The sequence below is a fragment of the Silene latifolia genome, chromosome 11 (assembly GCF_048544455.1).
Source record: "Silene latifolia isolate original U9 population chromosome 11, ASM4854445v1, whole genome shotgun sequence".
In the NCBI taxonomy this organism is placed as follows: Eukaryota; Viridiplantae; Streptophyta; class Magnoliopsida; order Caryophyllales; family Caryophyllaceae; genus Silene; species Silene latifolia.
Genome location: NC_133536.1, coordinates 49,617,464 through 49,636,630, shown reverse-complemented (window position 1 = coordinate 49,636,630; position 19,167 = coordinate 49,617,464).

Here is a 19,167-nt window from a genome sequence, read left to right as displayed (position 1 = left end):
AAACCTTCCTAGGACTCATTTATGTTATCTCACCATGAATAGGGAAAACCAAGTCGACTTGTAGGTGTTGTAAAATCTTGACCGACTCGGTTTCGAGACCTAAGTTTTGCCCAAGAAATCGAAAGATATACACAAACTTAATTCCAACAATAATAATTGCTTGCATCTATGAAACTTGTTTGTTTGATCTCACCATGATTCCCCTATGATCCCATGATTCCTTAGTATTGTTCATCATTTGTTTACACCCTTGTTTCTATTTACTTGTCTTGTTTACATTTCCTTGTTATAGCTTAGAACACAACTTCAACCCAAATCAATTGTGACACTAGCATAAATTAAGATAGATAGACTTAGAACCTAAACCACACCGTCCCATGGATCGACCTCGAGTTAACCACTTACTAGTTGTTTGTTGAGAATATAAATGTGTTTAAGAGCATGTGACGACAACGTTCATCAGTATCAGCTCTAGCGGGAGAGAAATGCCAGGATCTTTCAGCAATTTTCGACTAGCGCTGCTAAACTTGTTCGTTGAATTCGGTATCTTGTTGCTATCAGGTTGATAATGAAATCATCTAGCTTAAATCATGCTTCTATTCTTAGTTGTTTAAATAGTTAGCTTTTCCACTATTGGATCTTTCCTAGTGTACTCCCTAGTGGTTATTGCTTTTGCAAAATGTAATTTCCTTTCAATTTGAAATGAAATGATAATTCTTTGCAAAAAAAAAAAAACATAAGATCGAAAGTGCTCCAACCACCTCCCACAACTATGTTTCTTCAACAATGTATAACTATGGCCCTGTTCTTTCTGGGTTATTTTCAGCCCACTTCAGTTCAGCTCAGCTCTATTGATTGATTCGGTTCGATTCGATTCGATTCGGCTCCATTTGATTCGATTCGATTGATTGAGCTCCATCGATTCGATTCATTCGGCTCAGCTCAGCTCCATTCGATTTGATTGATTGATTCAGCTCCATTAAGTTCAGCTCATTTCAGCTTTATTCATCTTAAATTTAATAATTATTACTAATTTTATTATCAATAATACTATTTTTTAAATATTATTATTCTTTATTCTTTATTTTTTATTTTTTATTATTATTATAATTATAATTAATAATATTGTTGATAATAATATATTTGTTATAATTACTATCATCATTATTATTATGAATATTATTATTAAAATGAATAATAATGTTATTAATGTTAATATTATTGTTGTTGTTATTATTATTATTATTATAATTATTATTGGTATTATTATTGTTATTGTTAAAATGAATAATAATGTTAATATTATTATTATTATTATTATTATTATTATTATTTTTATAAAATGCGCGCAGCTTTCATTATAATAAAAAATAAAAGGTTTACATGAAATTGGTGGGGAGCCGAGAGACAATCTGGGCTCCCACACCCTTAGCAATAGTAAAGCTAATACGAGTAAAAATGTAAGCGGCTACCCGAGCCCCAAAGATCCCGAGATACCGAGAATTTCGGATCCGCTGAGCAAGGCAACAAAGATCCGAACTCAACTCCCCAAGTGAAGAGAAAGAGAAAGGTAGGAAACATAACCCGCACCGCGCACAAATCCCCATACTTAGCACACTTTCGCCGAGCAAAGATCGGCGACAACCCGGCCCGACACAAAATCCGCCAACCGGCCTCCGAGTCAAAGGTGAAGAAACCGTCAGTCGACGCACACATCACGCCCCCGTCCCAAGAATAAAGCAATAAATCCGCAGGACGAAGAGAGCCACCATGCCCATCAACCAAACCGATATCAACCTCCTTCCCCGCGTAAATACCGGATCTATAGCAGATGTCGAACAGAGTGTCCGGACAAGGTTATGCCGATGTTTAACGCCCACAAGATCAAAAGACAAGAAACAGCGTGGTCCCCAAAAACATCCCCAAAGAAAAACCCGAGAGCAAGCGGGACGGGGCCTAGATACCGAGAATAACGGAACACCCGGGCGATACCCAAAGACACTACGGTAAGTCCTCCCGTTCATAGTCCGCCCCAACCCCGAGAAAGGAACCGCACGTAACCAATCGGAGAGGAGTGAGAACCCCGCCGAGATCGCCATAGAGCGATCCGGCGAGGTGTCAACGAAAAAACAGACTACGAGGCAAGAGCAACCGTCGTGAAATAAATATCCGCCAATTTCTTCATAAGTTTGGGGGCAGCAATTTCACTAGGGTGACCTAATATATCGAACCTCGTAGTCGCAGAAACACCGTGCGGCATCATCAAAAGCGGGGCCAAAGCCTACAACATGAGAAGGGCCGAGGAGCTTAGCTCGCAAACCAACAGATCGCAAGCAAGGGACGCAATAAAAGCATAGAACAAAACATCTCCGCCGCATAAACACCAAGGCCACCAAGATGAAAAGGGAATGTAGCAAGGCGCCACCGCCAATCCCCAAAACCCGGCCCTGATGCGGTGACAATACGTTCCAAGCTAGAACGCAGAGCGGCATCAAAAGGAAGATGAATGGACCCAAAAACACTAGGGGAGCAAGTGCGAAGAGAGAAGTAGAGCTTAGATATACCAAGACAAGCTCGAAGAAGAAGCAACTCACATGCGGGTCCTCAATCCTCGCAACCAAATCCATCACTCAATGGTCTTAGTTACTCTCGTCGCCACAATCTCACTTTGCTAAAACCAGGGCAAGTCTTGACAGTCCTCCCAAAGCGTAACACCGCGCAATGGCCGAGAAATAGAAGTGGGGAAAACCCCGGAAGCCGGCTCCGTGGATCCTCAACAGGCCAAAAGACCTCCGTCTTGGAGACATTTAGGTGTAAACCAAAACGAGGGCCATCCAACCTAATCAAGTCCAACACCTTCCCCACCTCCAAAGTATCTCCCACAATGGTGCCATCATCTAAGTACCATGCCTGCAAAGTGAGGTCAAAGTGTCCGGATCTTGCAAACCAAAGGATGCAAAACCAACGCGAAAAGCAAAGGCCCCAATGGATCACCCTGCTGAACACCCTGACAAGACCACAAGCAGTGCTCCCCATAAAAAAGGCGGGCCGGGCTGGAATAACAAAACTCCACCCAACGGGAGAGAGCTGGGCACCGACGGCGGACCTCCTGAAGCATGGTCGAACGGTCAACAAGGTTGAACGCGTGCGAAATCAACCAAAGCAACATAGAAAGCCCCACTGTTCCCCGAGCCTCAATGAGCCGGTTCAAGGCATGCAAGATAGCCTCTCCTCCACCGGACACACCCACCCCGAATTGAAGCCCATCAAAATAAGAAGATAAAGACGGGCCAACCATAGAAGCACCAACCTTAGAGACAAGCCGTCTCCAGGCACTGCATCGACAACAATAGACGAACTCCACCACCCGGTTTAACGAGTGGTGTGAGAGGGGCGCTGGCAATGTACTCACCCCGAGGAAGAGGGCACCGACCCTCAAGAAAAAGATTAACCACCCTAGTAATAGAAGTGATCAAATCATCGGAGATAGCCACAAATAGGCGCCACTCAAAAAATCCATAAGGTGTTTGGGCACGAAAGCCATCCCTCCCACAAGAAGTACCACGAGGGAAGCTCCGAATCATATCCAAGACCACCGCGGAAGAGGCAACCAGAGGATGATGATCCCCAGACAGAGGAGGCAATGAAGGAGGCGGGGCGACAGGATGCTTCTCACGCAGGGCCACGAGAGTGGCATCGGAGTAGGGGGCGACCCCAGAGGAAGAAAGCACTCGTAAAGCAGCAGTATAATGGCCATCTGATATCTTCCGCCGGCATTGGCGGAGGTTAAGGTCACTCAAATCGAGATCCTCATCCACATAAAAAGAAGAAGGACCCTCATCAAAGCACTCCTGTAACAACCGCAAACCCCCCCAGGTGTCCCCAAGCAAGAATAGCCCCGGCAATACTCTCTCCCGATGCCGACGCCGAATAGCGATCCGACACTCATGATTACTCCGAGGAGCGAAAGTCCCGAGCAAACAAAGAGGTAAAGCAAGCAAACGAACCCGGCGGGAGAGATCACTAGGGGCATCAAACACCGCATCCAAGGCCCCTTTCAAAGCCCGAGCAAACCCAAGACGGCACTTAGGAGGAATAGATTTCACAGTGCGAAGGCCCAAAGACAGCAAACGATCCAACGAAGATATAGACCACTGAACGAGCTCCACACTATCATCAGAAGAAACCGAAGTAGAAGGAGCCAAAGGTCTCGGAATACCATGAATATGGAAGGTGTAAATGCCATCAACACACTCCGGATGCTCCATAATATCACCCCGATTATGCCGACATCTAGCACCAAGAGTATGGGTCATAAAACACACCCCACACAACCAGAACCCCATCCGTCTCAAAGAACTCTCGGCATTGGAATAAACAGTCAAACTATCAGAAAGAGTCTGCCGCGTAAGGTCCAACGCCCCGTCATGACAATGTCGGTCCTGCAAATGTTTCTTCCAAGCTGCCTTTGTAAGGCCCTTACCGAAACCATCCCGACACCCATGAAGACCCGAAAAAGGACAATGATACCGTACAAGCTCGGGCATGAAGAAAACACACCACCTGCACAAACACCAATGTAGCCACCAAAAGAAACACCCGCACGAAAAACCACCACACCGGCCACCGCACAAGCAAAAAGAGGCAAGACCTACTCCCGGTGAAGTTGACCACCAACACACCACCTACTCCCGTGATGGTTAGCAACCAACCAAAATAACCCTATCACTCGGCACTAAATACCGCAAACCCCACCACAAACCACAACCACAACTAGGTAGCAGCGGCCGACAGTGGCCGATAACAGCACCAGCAACCACGGAAATCACCACCAGCAGCAAAGACGCAGCAGAAACACAAAAAACAGACGGCTAAAACGTGAAGATAAACAAAAGGAAATTACCAGGAAACTCACCGGCGAGGAATCGAAGGTACGGCCGACAGGCACCACACCCTTGGCCGGCGACTTGAGGTCTAAAAGCCAATGGGTGGTGGCGCAGGCGAGCACTAAACACGAGGAGTGCTAGCGTCCCTCGAATACAGCCGCCACACGATCCCCACAAAATGAAGCAGCACAACCAACGACAACCGCAAAATAACCAACGACAACCACCTAAGACTGACGACGTGAGGTCTAATAGTCGATGTCGGTGGAGGTTGGCCGTCAACGGTGGCCAAAAATCAGGAAAAACCGAAGCCCTAGCCACAAAACCCCAGCCGCGATATTGCCCTAATCCACGATAAAAAGGAAAACAAAAACCGCAGCACGACGCAACGAACACCAATGAACCGCCGGCGAGAAAGGGCCGAGAAAGGGCCGATGGTGGTGTCAACAGCACGCAGGGGTGGTGGCAGCAGAACTCCGGTGAAGCAATCGCCTGATTGATCGCACGTCTCCCTCTCCCTCTCTTATTGTTGTTGTTGTTGTTGTTGTTGTTGTTGTTGTTGTTGTTGTTGTTGTTGTTGTTGTTATTATAATTATTATTGGTATTATTATTAAAATTAATAACATTTATTATAAATATTATTGATGGGGCACGCCCAACCGACTTGTCTCACTAGCCAATACGGGGTCATAAAAGTTAACACACTTGCCAACATGGTTACGGATTCGCTTGAATTGGTATCCTACGAATCACGAATCGTTAAAAGCGACTTCTATCAAGTTGATTACTGAAAATGCATATACCACATTTTCTATAAACGAATCGCGAATAGGTAAGGCGTATTCATAGCGAATCTGGTAACCATGCTTGACAAGCCATCATTTGAGGTACACATAGAAAACTATAAATACCTCATTATTCACCAATCAATGGTAAAATACTTCTCACCAACAACTTCCTCTCTCTAGAAGTAAGACTACTCAAGCTACTATGAGAGGGCACGGAGACCTTAGCTTCAAGCAAGGTCCCGACTATCGACCAATACCATAAGGCATCAGAGAAGGACCTCTTGCGTACTCTCCGAGGCCTTGTTTGTTACGCATGCAAGATCCATCCGAAGAGAGCAAGCATAGGCTCGAGGTGCCATCTGAAAGGAGCGCGTTGACCCGACCCGGATTCGAGCAACGCTTACTTGAGTGTTTTTAATCGAAACAATTATTTTTACCAATATCATTATTAATATTGAAATTATTATTTATTATTGTTATTAAGAATATTATTAGTAAAAATTACTATTTTTTCATTATTATAATTTATGATTATTCATATATAATATTATAATTTTTTTCCTATAAATATTAGTATTATACTATGAATATTATTATTATTATTATTATTATTATTATTATTATAGTTAATAATAACAATAATATTAAATATTATTATTATTAATATAATTATTTCGATTCGATTCATTTCAATTGACTTTATTGATTCGATTTCGGCTCGGCTCTATTGATTCGATTGATTATTTCGGCTCCATTGATTTGATTCGATTGGGATTTGGCTCCATTCCATTCGATTGGTTCACTCGGCTCCATTCTGGGATTCGATTGATTTCACTTCAGCTTTAAAAAGCCAGAAAGAACAGGGCCTATAACTATGACAACATCGACCACATATGCAACTCTCTTCCATATTATACTCTAGTCTCACCCACAAGTCAAAATTGCAACAACAGTAGTAAACAGAACAACAATCTATATGCCCGTACTAGACTGACATAATCGTTCAAAAGTTCATCTCGCAAGTACCCGACCTACTCCACCACAACCGATGGCGGCATCGCAACACCGCCAACAACAGCCGCATCGCAGCGCGATGGTACCCGCATCGCAACACGGAGTACCGTGCCCGAATCGCAACCCAGAACACAACAACCACATTAGTAAAAAGCAGAGTCCCGACACAGCGATCATCTCACGACTTATCTAACCACCCATTACCCTTATGTCGATATCGTCTTACTGGATCACAAAACAACAAATATTACACGGATAAACCAGATCACAACTTTATGAATAGCATACCATACCACTACTTATGAGGTCTGAACCTCACATAATCATTTACCCACATCATAGACCCATAACCAAATTTAACTAACCAATCCCAATCACGTAAGTTACCACTTGATAATAGATATCTCTCACACGAGGTCAAACTCATAAGCTCTTCATAACACCTTTTTTCCACTACGCATGATTACCACCACTTGACCAATGTGACCACATAACTAATACTTAACTTCCAACCAACGTTCTATATCTCAACACCTTATGCTCCCCCGCAATCATGAATACCAATTCCCAATAGCAACTCCATTAGTCCTATCAAAATTACATAATATCCATACTAGTTTTGTCCTTGATCACTCATTCCCCAAACTTACCACCAAAGTCTTACCCCATGCAATTATGCTATCAAGCGCTTCCCCAAAAACTCATGGCTATCATGTCGTCTCCAATATCTTCATTATAATACTCCATACCACCATGATTCTCTACTTTCATGTACCATAACTCCGGTCAACCTTCACTCAACTTACTTCTATTCTTCTTTTCCCAGTACACTCGACAATGCCAATTAACAGTTCAACTCATTCCTACAACTATCCAGCTCTTTAGTTGTAACACCCTCATTTATTTAAGAGTCTTTACTAGGCATTCCTAGATAAATAAAAGTGTTACCATCTCAGTTTCCTGAGGTAGTGATTTCAAAGATAAACGAAACCACGGTAATTTAATTAAATATAACGTTTAAATGGCCTTGTTAAAAAAAATCCGACATAAATAACTGTAATTAAATAAATATGACTGCAGCGGAAACTAAATAGAATAAATAGTAAATATTGTTCGACCAAACTAAGTGATCTAGACAGCTATGTAAACGCCATATCCTCTCGCCCTTTAGCTCCCCTTCTAAGCCAGCTCAATTACCTGAAATCAATCTGCTCCCCAATTATTGGTTCATCACAGGTGTTTAACGAATACACGGTCAACCCAACGGTTAAGTAGGAATATCTAAACAACAAGAATAATACAACGATAAGACAGATTAATTAATCAATTGCTCAATTCCATTCACAATTCGAACAATACTCATCCTCCGAGACACCCATAAAAACAATGGCAACTCCGTGATACCCTTGTATAAACCGCCACCCCTGGTCCGGTTTATACAACCATAACAATCTCCGAGACACCCTTTTATATACCGTCACCCCTGGTCCAGTTCTTCAAATATAACCCGCCACCCCTGGTCCGGGTACTCAAACAACAATAATACCAATATGCAGTACGGATAATAATATTTCAATGGATAAACAATAATCATTAACCAACCAACAATCAACATCCAATTTCCAATTATTATTCAACTGATAAATCACCAATACACATTTAAGTTGAGTAGGTAACATACCTCAGCGGCAATAATCCAATAAAGCAGTCCAACAAAAATAATTAGAAGTACTCCACTTCAAAACTGTCACCTAAACAAAATATTATAATTTAATTATTAATTATTCAATTTCATTATATTAATTTATTCAATTATAATTTTATTATATTAATTATTTCCCATATGAATTATTACGTAAAAACCCGTCTTAAAATAAAGAAGTCAAACCCAAATCACCCAAACCCAAAAACACGTGAAACCAAACACCCACATACATACTTCATACACGGTTGAAAACCGTGTACACACCCTTCCTTCAACCTCCTTTTCCCGACACCACCAACCACCAATGACAACACCACCGCCTGCCATCCCAAGCCCGCACCAAGACGCATCCCGACAACCACCAACCACCTCCTGAACCCTCCTAACCAGGCCTCACAACCTCGCCTTAAACTCTACCCCGCAACTGTAGATACCCAGTATCTGCTGAAACTCTAACAAACACCCGATGATTATCGGACTATAACATACTTAGGAATCGCAGCATTTGATCGACAGTTTGTGTACAACTTTACGTCGGAAAACTTAAAACGATTTCGAAAATAAAACATTTCAAAAAATTTCAAAAGTACCTGTAGTGTTTAATGCATGACGACGGGGTCGTAATGACACTAACTAGAGTCAAAACCGACACCGGACCAAAAACCGACTCAAAAATTCAAATCCCGACTCCAACAACGAGTCAATCCGGGTCAAACACAAGAAACAAACCATTCAAATGCTTCTATGTTAAGATTTCCCAGAATCTTACATAATCAAGTACCAAACATGTTCATCCAAATCCTAGGATAGAACAAATGATGATTTCCTCGTGTGATAGTGACAAGACACCTCGAAGACGTGCGACATGGCTCGCGCCTCTTTGAGCAGCCTAGGTGGCCACGTCGCTCAAAACTCACACAACCACTCATTTTCCTATAAATATCCCTCAAATGCCACCATTTGAGAGTTACGCGAGTGTCCGCCCCCTCTTTTCTCCCTTAAAATTCTAGACTCGACTTCCTAAGTCACAATCCGACACGTGTTTACGACCTACCGATCGTAAACACAAGCCTTACACATTTTTTGGTACCGTTATCGTGCATTAAATCACTTGACCGACCATCTCGACCACTACACCATCACTAAACTTAACAAAACACTCTTTTTACTTACCAAAACGGTTTTAAACCGAGTTTTCCGACCAAACGAGTTGATACACTTACGTCGATTTCTCGCCATAAGCCTAGCATGTAAGTATGAGGGTGTAAAAATCTTCTTTTATTATGCTTTCATATGTTTCATGACTATAACATGCTAAATCATGCATAACATGGTCCAAAACATGGGAAGAATGAGCCAAAACCGGACTTTTGGTTGAGGCAGAAGCTACTTACGTAGCAGATAGGCTCGCGCCTAAAGGACCCTGCCCAGCCTTAATTCCAAACCGTGTTTGGTCTCTTCATCTCCTTTATTTTTATTTTCATATTTGTAATCGGTTTTTACCATTTCAAGTATTTTCAAACCATTTTTACAAGTTTTTAACCATAAAACATTTTTCACCCTTGGTTCCTAATACCATGACGGTTTAATCCGTGTTTCGGTAATAATATTTGGTTAATTACATTTTAAAAGGTATTTTAAAGCCTTTTATTTCATTTCTTTGCATTTTGGAGGGTATTTTAAAGCCTTTCATCATTCCTTTACATTTTCAAAACCAATGTATTAGTCACCAACAAAAAGTCATCCTTGGTTCCATATACCATGTCGGATTTTAACCCGAGTACGATGATGAATATTGACTAATTACAAATAAATAAACTTAAAACAATTAGTTCATAATCATTTTCAAAACTATTCATGTCAAACTTTCAAAATCGAACCCGACATCGAATATCATCAAAATAATGACAATTATTCAAGTCTCGTTCTTCAAATTAACACAAAAGCGGCCTAAACGGCATTTCCAAAGGAAAACGGGTTCAAATACCCATTTTTCAACACGTTTTATAAACGTTTTTTTCAATGGTCAGAACACGTCTTCCATCGTTGACTAACCCGCGCCTAAACAGACCACTCCTTTTTCTATTTTCAAACCAGGGACAACCCTCTTGCATCGTCAATAGGCTCGCGCCTCTTCTGGCTGCCTGATGCAGGGTCTGTTCCCTTTCCAGCACTAGTCTAGGACGATCCCGACTTCGGTTAACCGGAATACAGGACGGATCAGATGAATAATTTGCTTATTCGAACACCGTATTTGCAAACATCTTACTAAAACAAATGGATCACGTTATGCCCCATAAACCTAATTTGGTAAACGGATGCTTAATTTCCATCTTGCATGCAAATCAACCATAAATCCAACTCGATATATTATACTTGATACTTGGATTAAATCAACAGACATAGAAAGCTCTCACATGTTAGGTTTAAACTAGTGGATGTGCATTCATGCATTTAAACCGTTTTATCAACTTTTGCATTCAAACCAACCAAGATCGATCAGTAGAGGCCGCTACCACGGGCGGGATTGGGTGTCTGATTAAAGGGCTTCCCAATACGTACCTTCACCTATTACTCAGAAACTTTGGATAGTGGACGGCCTTATCCAGGGCGTACGAGAGTCATTCTAGAGATAGGATGCTAAAGAGGGACGATTCCTTATCTTTAGTACCTATGTCAAACCCTGCTTTGTGCTTCGTTTGACCGAGGTATAAAGTGGATTCGAACGGGTTCCAAGCATCCCACAAATGCTTGGTGGCGACTCCGAACATCTCTAATCGTTTCGAGACCCTTGCCGAGACGAAACCGATCGATCTAAAACGATCCGGTCGAAAGCATTCTTACGCCGCCGAGCGTGGCTTTCAAAAGACCGTTGTATGTCCACAAATCGGCTGGGCGTGCAGGTAGGCCATGTCCACAGATTGGCGACTCCGCTGGGGAAAACTAGGACACTTGTGTCTTTGTGATCCCTAGATGGTGAGACTCGAACGAGGTCTTGGTTGAAATGCATTAATTGATATTACGATCACGGTCGGGTTCCTTGTCCAGGCCCATAACCTAACCTTTTTCGACCAATTGGCTCGTCTCGTCGGCGTGAGTTTTCTCATCCCCGCGTTTTGAATCCCGATTGAGTCAAGCATACTGTTGACGTTACACATTTCTGTTTCGTCAAAGAGCTTTCATCACCTTCGAGCACGAGGCTAGGGCACCCTCCTTACACATTTTTTTTGGATTGGTATCCCTCTCGCAAATCGGGGTTTGATTGTTTGGTGTGTAACCCACCCTTTTAAGCCAAAACCCGTGTCAGCATTATGCATAATATAATGAAACTGCGAGGGCTTATGTGCTATGTGATCATAAGTCCTTCCGTGTCATTTTCAAACTTTCAAAAACACCTTTTTGCACCGTTATAATGGCCACTTCAAAACTCGGTCTTTCGCCGACCGTTGCTTCAACACGCCTTTCTAGGCCGTCGTAATGACGATTTTCAAATCCGGTTTTCTATAACCATTTTCAACACGCCTTTTTAGGCCGTCGTAATGACAATTTTTAAACCCGATTTTCTGTAACCATTTCAACACGCCTTTCTAGGCCGTCGTAATGTCGATTTTCAAACCCGATTTTTTACAACCATTTCAAAACACCTTTTTACGCCGTTATAATCACCGCGTCAAGACACGAGAAAAGCACACACCCTTTTATCGAGACACCTTTGAGATCCCAAGGACCATGCACCGTCCCCGAGACCTTTTCAAGCATTTCAAAACTCAATTTTCAAAACATACAATTTTGAATTTCAAAATCCGTCTTGGGAAACAGTACATTGTTTTCCGAGCCGACTCAAACTTAAACCGTCTTTTGCAAACAAACTTAAGACAGCCCTTTCAATTGACCGACTTGCAGAGATCCCTATTCTTCGGAAGCCGTCCATAAAGCGACGAACGAATCTTTTTGAAAATCTCTATTATCGAAAACTTCAGTCCACCAATCCAATTCCGCCTCGTGTCTATCGAGTCAGAGCAAACGTACTTATGGGTCTTTACTTATGAGACGTCTCACCACGAGACCCGTCCAACGGCGTCACGCCACTACGTTGGACGCGAGTCAAAGTCCGGTCAACACCGTCACATTATAAATCGAGTCGGCACCGAGGTACACACACGGTCACCCTCGTCTTGTTGAGTCCGATCTTTGTTCCGTCCTTTGTGTTGTCTGCGTTCAGTCTTCGAACCGTGTCGGATTGAGTTGTAATGTGAGCCGTTTTTCTGCCTCAGAACCATGGCCCCGTCTTCAACTTCGTCCAACAACAACGACAACAGAGATGTCACAACTGCTCAGCTAGCCAGCTTACTCACTGCTCTTAAGGTCACCCTGGACCGTGTCGAGACCCGTATCAACACCCTGGAAAATAAGGAAACTGGAGAACATAACCCTCCGCTCTTGACTGAAACTGAGAAAAGGCTTAAGCTCCTGGAAGAACAACTCCTAGCCCGGGGTAACAATATCCACCTTAAGAACAATCGGAGATTCGAACCCGTTGGGGATCAACTACCCGACAACTTTACCTTGACTGATGTGCCCAAATTCAAAGGAGTAGAGGACCCACTCAACCACATCCGAGCCTTCAAGGACTACATGGCCATAAAAGGGGTCAAACAGGAACTCTTCACTCGGATCTTTCCATCATCCTTGGAACCGATCCCTCGTCAATGGTACTACTCCCTTGACCCGAAGAACCTGACTACCTGGGATGAGGTTGCATTTGAATTTGCTAAGCAATATGCCGACAATGTCGAAATCCAAGCCAATACCCGTACTCTTGAGGTCCTAACTCAAAATGATAAGGAGGGATTCACCGAATTCTTAACCCGTTGGAGGAGAGTAAGCACTCAGTTGGTCAGCAAGCCGAGTGAGTCAACTTTGGTGGAGAAATGTGTCAACAATCTCCGCCCGGTATATGCCAACTTATTGAGATACCAAAACATCAAGACATTCCAGGATCTGCAAATCCTTGGAACTCGCATTAAAGACGACCTCCGAAAGGGTGTCCTAGCCAAAACCACCGGTACAGGCTACCAGGGATCTACATCAACCGGATCTCGCCCATATGGTCAGACAAACAAAATTGACGAGGTCAACCTCCTCGAGCCAACCACCAAAAGAGTTGAACGCCCTCAAAGAGTGTTCACCAACATAGGGTCAACTTATGCAAGCGCCCTGAAAAAGCTAATGGACCAAGGGAAATTACAACCAATCGGACCCACCCCGGATCCGTCTGATGCTAAGAAATCCCGCTTCTGGATTCCTAATGCCTACTGTCAATTTGGTGGAATGCATGGTTCCACAGTGAAGAGACTCAATTTGATTAAGTTAATGTTGATGATGCCTTAAGACAAATTAATCTCATTGTTATTTAATTGTGTGCCTCTTAAGTTTTAAACATGTAGCATGAAACTTCAATTATCAATTCAAGGTTATCAAGAAACTCATCATGAAGATCAAAGATGAAGATTGTCATTAATATTAAAGTCATGTGTTGTAAAGAGATCTTTAACTCGAATTTACGTTTAGATGCAAAAACAACAGTTCAGTCAATTGTTACTTCTGACTCGTTCTTCAAAGAATTATTTCGAAAATATTTGAACTTTTGATAAAATGATTTCAATGTTCACAAATAATTTTCTGAAAAATACTTTGATGTCTTTGAAAAAAATAAAGCTTTCAATGACTTGCTAAGGAGTTTGCTTGCACAATAAGAAACTTTCTATAAATGGGTTGTTTGCTTTTTAAATTTATGGAAATGTTTATGATTCCCATAAACACAACCATTTATGCTTGTTTTTTGATGAAAAATCCAACCCATATTGTGTATGCACAATCTGATTTCTTGCATTCTTAGGCACCGATTTCTTGAGAAAGAATACTCAGTTTTCTTGGAGAAGAATTCGGTTGACTTGTGCATGTTGCCTAAGCAAACTACTTACAATATTTTAATCACTTGTGCTTATGAGTGTAAGATATTTTAATGTGTATAGTATACTACTTGGACATTATAAATACCTTGCTTAATTCATTTTTACAAGTGTGCAACAAACGAGTTTTAAAATGAAAAAGACTTATACTTTATCGAGTAAATTAACTTTGCAAAATTGTTTATCACTTACAAATCTTTGGATCATTTTGCAAGTTTGTTTTTTCTCTTTGAGTATTTTATTGAGTTTGTTGTGTTGCACCTAGTTGTTTAATCGTGTTCGAGGATCCCGTGCTTTGTACTTAAACTTTATCTCCTCCGTTAAATTGAGTGAACAACATTGAGATAAGTGGAGTCTTGTAACAACCAGGTAGAACCGAACCAAAGTCTAAGGATAGAGTTATCTTAAGCATGAAGTCTTAGAAGCGGAGTAACTTTTGAGCACGGAGTCTTTCGGCGGAGTAGCCCAAAGCAAAAGCCTTATTGCGGAGTAGCTTTAAGCACGGAATCTTTCGGCGGAGTAGCCCAAAGCAAAAGGCTTGGAAGCGGAGTAGCTTTTAAGCATTAGCAACCGGAGTAGGTTAGAGAGTTGTTTTATTATTCGAGATGGTCGTAGTTTGTATGAGTTTACTTCTAAGACGTTTAATAAAATAGCGCTGGACGTAGGTCGCGGAGTAGTGACCAAACCATTTTTAAAAACATCGTTAGTCGTTTTTATTTCGTTTTATTTCCGCTGCCACTATATACTCACGTTTTTATCTTCTGAGTCAACAGTTGAGTACACTGTAACTTCTGCTTGCTGAATCGTTGTTGATTACTTCTAACTCTCTAGTTCTAAGTATCAACTTCTCCTTTCATCTAAGCATTGTTTAAAGTGTTTAAGAGTTTTAAAAGAAGCTTTCATTAAGCTTCCCTCCCCCTCTTTGGTGCTCTCGCCCGTGACTCTTCACACAGAAATGACATTATTTTTAATGAGGTTCATATCAATATCAGCAAACTTATTCTTTTATGTAATTATAGCATTAAGATTTGGAATGAGACTAGACATAAGGATCTTAACAATCCTAATAAAGACGTGTCAGTTAGAAATAATATTAGTAAGGAAGAAATTTGGTGGGAGAAACCTAGAAATGGGATTCTAAAGCTAAATTTTGACGGATCGAAAATAGATGGTAATGAAGCTGCTCTACGATATTCTATAAGAGATCATAATGGTAAGTCGTTTTGTTAGGAGCAAAAAAAGTGCGGATCTAATAATATTCTTGCTGCTGAAGCTCTCGCTTTAAAAGAAGGCATTTTAGCAGCTAAATACTTAGGAATCTCAAAGTTAATTGTGGAATGTGAAAATTTATGTGTTATCAACTCAATCGGTAGTACTTCGCAAATTCCTTGGGAAATTTCTATTATTATTATCAAGGATGTAAAATTAGATCTTCAGTTCTTTGATGAAGTGATAATTAAACATTGATTTCGTGAAACCAACAAAGTTGCCGACTTTATGGCTTCTATTGGACATTCATGTCCAACTCTTTCGAGGTGGTTTGAAAGTCGATGGCTTCAACCTACCTTAGAAGATCAATCTATTTTTATTACCTTATCAAAAAAAAAACGTGCGTTCAAAGTTTATTTATTATGTGCTCCTAGTAAAAATAGGGACTTGCTATTTTCAACACAACATTTTACTCAATCCTACACAAAACTCCAAATTTTTCCAACTTTGCCCCTCTCATTTCATACACCCATTAAGAAAAAAGAAAATTAAAACTAACTCAAACCCAAACCCCGACAAGCACTCCCCCACCCTTCCCCACCATGGTCAGGCGCCACCGATCGGCATCGACCGTCGTCCCCCACAGGCGTCGTCGACGACCGGCCACTTGCCAACCGTTCCTCACAGGCGTTGTTTAACCGTAGTTGTCCATTAATAGATATCAAAATCAACATTGAGTTAACAATGTAATTTATAATCGAAACAAAACCATGGCCAAATTAGTGTGTTTTAATTTCAGAGTAACAACACACAAATTGTAAAAAGGAAAAATAATCAATGAAGAACAACAATACATAGGAAGAATTGAAAGGAAGAAAAGAGGAACTTTGGCATAATCATCAAAAAGTTGATGAACTTCAATGGCGATTGTCTGAGCAATTCAACAATGGCTTTACCAACGATTAATTACCTGGGAGCAGTGGTCGTCGTCGGTCTATGGTGACTTAACATGATGGGTTGGCCTGTTGGGGTGTGAAGGGAGGGGAGGGGTGATTGGGATTAAGGTTTGAATTGGGTTAAATTTGTTTCCTTGTGGGTGTGAAATGAGAAGAGCAAAGTTGGAAAAGGTTAATAATTTTGTGTAGGATTTAGTAAAATGTGTGTAGGATTTAGCAATTATGTAAAAATATAATATCCAAATTAATCGAAGCATTAGCCTTACAGCAAGTCTCCTTTATGACGAGTATATCTGTCACAAGCTTGCGACGAGTCAAGTAATACCATGTGGGGTAGATAAGACAAAACAGAATATTACTCCCTAGACACTTTGCTTTTGTCTTATCTATCTCACATGGGTTGTATTTGACCCATCGCAATCTTATGACAAATATGTACATTATAAATGAAAATTTGTGTGAGCCTTAACCTTAACCTTGTAAGCACAAAAATAACTTGATTTGGAAAGCGGTTCGTTTTTCTTAGTACTATTGCTTTTGGTCTGAAATAAGACGGGTAACATGTCATCATTTTACAATAAAATGTTATTATTTTTTGATAACATGTTACCATTATTGTTCACATCATTTTCAGGGTAAAAAATGACACCTCTAGTCATAACATTTTGTGAATTAATTGGTTACATTTTCTTAAAAAAATGTCAACATTTTATCCGTCTGACAAATAAGACCAAAAGTGTCGTCTGAAACAAGAATTTGTGTTTGGAAAGTTGGTAGGAGAAAAGATCACCAACAACTCTTTTACAAAAGGAAGGGCTCTAGTCCTTGACCCCTACGTACAATGCTCACCTACAATCTACCAACTCTCTGTGGGTCCCAACATCCTCAACTTAGTTACTTTCCACAACCTTGTCTGCTTTACACTTTGCGCATTTGCGCACAACTACCATCAACACCACCTAGTCAAACTCGAGTGAGGAATACTTATTCTCCCTGTGTTTTGATCAATAATTATCTAATGTTTTTGGCATAAAGATTAAGGAAATCAATATGAATAAATTTGGACTATATAAATTTCTTAACTCTATATACACATGAAAAATGGCCAATAAAAAGTTCCTAAAAATGAAAATAGATAAATTATTCATTAAAACACCCAAAAATAAAAATAGATAATTATTAATCAGGACGGAGGAAGGAGTAACTTAAAACTAGTAGTCTAAATGAAGGGAGAGTTGGTCGGACTAGGGACTGCTTTCTCCATAAATAATGAAAATATACGAGAACTTTAGTTATCATTGTCTTGAGAGTCCCTCGATAACTTATTACTCCCTTCATTTAGCTCCATATTACAAGTTTGTTTTTTCACGTTTGTCAACGCGTATTTTACGCGATAAATATCTTTAACTACGTATTTGCAAAAATTATAAAAGTTAGATATTCTTAATGTGCTCCTAAAGACGAATCAAATAAGATATCACATGAATATATCTTCACTTATATATCGAGAGAAAATCGATATTGAATGTTCACTTGTGAATAGTGTACCAAAAGAGAAACTCGTAATGTGGAGTTAATGGAGGGAGTAACTCTCAAATTTAAGAATTTTTAATTTAGGGAGTTTTTTTTTACTTTTGTTACCTTTAATTTTACTAAGAGATAAATATTCTCTTAAAATATTGAATGTAAATTATGCAAAAGCCCCGTATATAATGTTAGTTATTATTATTGGAAAATTAGCGTCAATCTCCCACGCGCTACGGAAGTAGTCAATCGACAATTAAATCGTAAAAGTAAATAAATGTAAACAATAATAAGATGAGACGGTATTTAGGGTCAAATTCAGGGCAAAACCTTTCAAACCGGAAGTAAAACCCACTAGCCAAATCGACTAGAATTCACTATAATAATATATTACCAGTACAACGTAACCATTCCGGATTAAATACTAATCTGAAACCCACAATAATATAAGATAACAACCTCTAGCCCTCCACTAATATTAGGCAATGCCACTAACATCACCCCTAGAGTAACCTCCTAAATTATTGTATAAAAACACTCATTGTACACCACCTCACCATCAAACCCTGACTTTTTAGTCACTTTGTTTGATTACATTTTGTGAGATATATTTTTCAAAGTAACTACATTCTTTATATAGCATGTGAAAGTGACATTATAACTTAATATCATAAAGTCACTTCACTTTAAAACAATTCATTTGTTTCCTGCACATTCTTACGCAAATGAATTCACATTCATTTAACTCCAACATGTTACATGTGCATTGTAACATTTTTCATTAAACTTTGTTGTGTAACTTGTGTTGGATTAATTTACCCAACAAATCTCCCCCTCCAACACAAGTGAACACTACCGCGGAATCAACCATTAGCCTTATGAAATCACCACCTGCACACCCGAGTTAGTATCCGGTCCCTACTCCTAACTCAATATTACGGCCAATGCATCGTGTACAGCTTAAACCCAGTCAATGACGTTACTTGACTCCGGAGAGAAACCTCTTGCTCTCCACCTTCCTACCAGCAGGAATTTTACCTTTGCGCCTGTTTGTAACCTGAAAACCATTTACCTTCAATTCGTTGCCTCTTCCGCAAACGAAACATGTGCACG